Source organism: Schistocerca cancellata, unplaced genomic scaffold, assembly GCF_023864275.1.
Source record: "Schistocerca cancellata isolate TAMUIC-IGC-003103 unplaced genomic scaffold, iqSchCanc2.1 HiC_scaffold_932, whole genome shotgun sequence".
Taxonomy (NCBI): Eukaryota; Metazoa; Arthropoda; class Insecta; order Orthoptera; family Acrididae; genus Schistocerca; species Schistocerca cancellata.
Genome location: NW_026046940.1, coordinates 35,001 through 37,500, shown reverse-complemented (window position 1 = coordinate 37,500; position 2,500 = coordinate 35,001). Strand labels below are relative to the sequence as shown.

The window sequence follows — 2,500 nt, the reverse complement described above, 5'->3', positions numbered from 1 at the left end:
AGTAGCAAATACTCCAGCGAGGCCCTGGAGGGCTGACGCGGAGAAGGGTTTCGTGTGAACAGCCGTTGCACACGAGTCAGTCGATCCTAAGCCCTAGGAGAAATCCGATGTTGATGGGGGCCGTCATAGCATGATGCACTTTGTGCTGGCCCCCGTTGGGCGAAAGGGAATCCGGTTCCTATTCCGGAACCCGGCAGCGGAACCGATACAAGTCGGGCCCCTCTTTTAGAGATGCTCGTCGGGGTAACCCAAAAGGACCCGGAGACGCCGTCGGGAGATCGGGGAAGAGTTTTCTTTTCTGCATGAGCGTTCGAGTTCCCTGGAATCCTCTAGCAGGGAGATAGGGTTTGGAACGCGAAGAGCACCGCAGTTGCGGCGGTGTCCCGATCTTCCCCTCGGACCTTGAAAATCCGGGAGAGGGCCACGTGGAGGTGTCGCGCCGGTTCGTACCCATATCCGCAGCAGGTCTCCAAGGTGAAGAGCCTCTAGTCGATAGAATAATGTAGGTAAGGGAAGTCGGCAAATTGGATCCGTAACTTCGGGATAAGGATTGGCTCTGAGGATCGGGGCGTGTCGGGCTTGGTCGGGAAGTGGGTCAGCGCTAACGTGCCGGGCCTGGGCGAGGTGAGTGCCGTAGGGGTGCCGGTAAGTGCGGGCGTTTAGCGCGGGCGTGGTCTGCTCTCGCCGTTGGTTGGCCTCGTGCTGGCCGGCGGTGCAGGATGCGCGCGCCTGCGCGGCGTTCGTGCCCCGGTGCTTCAACCTGCGCGCAGGATCCGAGCTCGGTCCCGTGCCTTGGCCTCCCACGGATCTTCCTTGCTGCGAGGCCGCGTCCGCCTTAGCGTGCTCCTCCGGGGGCGCGCGGGTGCGCGGATTCTCTTCGGCCGCCATTCAACGATCAACTCAGAACTGGCACGGACTGGGGGAATCCGACTGTCTAATTAAAACAAAGCATTGCGATGGCCCTAGCGGGTGTTGACGCAATGTGATTTCTGCCCAGTGCTCTGAATGTCAACGTGAAGAAATTCAAGCAAGCGCGGGTAAACGGCGGGAGTAACTATGACTCTCTTAAAGGGGCTTGGGGGGGTTACCAGCCCCCCCTCGCATTATCCCTTTATAGTTGGGGGCAACAATGAAGAAAGAAGAAAAGGTGGCCCTTCCGCTGAAGGTGCCACCCCAGCTACCCCAGCACCTATCCGGCCAACCGGCCGAGACGAAGATCCGATAGATCGTGTAGCTACATTTGCCTGCAGAGAGTGCCACCGCACTTTTACGACCAAAAACGGCCTCGGGGTTCACCGCCGCCGCCAACACCTGGCGGCTACCAACGCGGAGATCATCACGGAGAGGCACCGCGCGAGGTGGACGGAAGAAGAAGTCCTTTCGCTCGCCAAAGCGGAGGCGGAACTGTTCCTTGAGAGGGACGCTCGGTTCTTCTTTGTCAACCAAGAGCTGATTAGGATGTTCCCCGACCGAACGCTTGAGGCAATCAAGTGCCGACGGCGGCAAGCTGCCCACAAGCAGCTTGTCCGCGAATTCATGGAGGCACTTGAGATCGGTCGGGGGGAAGAGCCGGCGTCCCGCCGGGGAGCGGTGACGCAGCCGCCTGAAGCGGGCGATGGCGCTGCGCCGTCCGACGACGCAGCTGCGGACTTCGCGGCCGACACCACCGGGCCGCCTGCGGAGGGACCGACTGACGCCGCCATCTGGGAGCATCTTGCGGAGCTGCCTGCTTCCGCCCAGCGTTTCTCTGCCCTGGACCGAGTTGTTGGTCTGGGGCGGGGCACGCCGCCTGAGGTCATCCTAGGCATGCTCCCGGATGCCCTTGCGTCGGTCGGGTCCAGGAGGGAGAGGACGAGTACCAGGACACAGCGGCCGCGCCAACCATCGAAGCGGCCGCCTGCCGCCCCGCCGCTGCAGAAGCGCAAGCGGCGCCGTTGGGCGTACGCGCGGACACAGGACGCCTTCCGTAGGTCGCGTGCACGTTGCGTGCGCGGCCTGCTGGACGGCACCCTACTGCAGCCGCCACCTGACATCCCCGGTCTGCTGGACTTCTGGGCGGACCTCTTCACCAAGAAGCCGATCTCCACCGCCGGCTTCATCCGTGACCGCCTTCTCCCGCACTCGGAGCCTGTCGCTCCTGAGTGCCTATGGGGGCCGGTCACGCGTGAGGAGGTCGCTGCTGCCTTGCCGCCCAGGGGGTCGGCAGCCGGGCCGGACGGCCTTACCCCAGCGGAGCTGCGGCGCCTGCCGCACGAAGTCCTGGAGAAACTCTTGAACCTCTTCCTCCTGGCCCGTGCCCTCCCCGAGAGTCTGCTTCGCGCGCGGACGACACTACTCCCCAAAACGGCTGCACCAACATCCCCCGCTGACTTTCGCCCCATTACGGTCTGCTCGGTGTTGGCGCGGACCTTTCATAAGGTTCTCGCGTCACGCCTGATGCGTGCTTGTGCTGTGGACGAACGTCAGCGGGCATTCATCCCCCGGGATGGGATGTTGGAAA

At 63.0% G+C, this 2,500-nt stretch overlaps 1 pseudogene; it reads left to right on the top strand.

Annotated features, from left to right (window-relative positions):
- Positions 1-2,500, top strand: part of LOC126149521 (large subunit ribosomal RNA) — a 7,714-nt pseudogene that overhangs the window by 1,814 nt on the left and 3,400 nt on the right.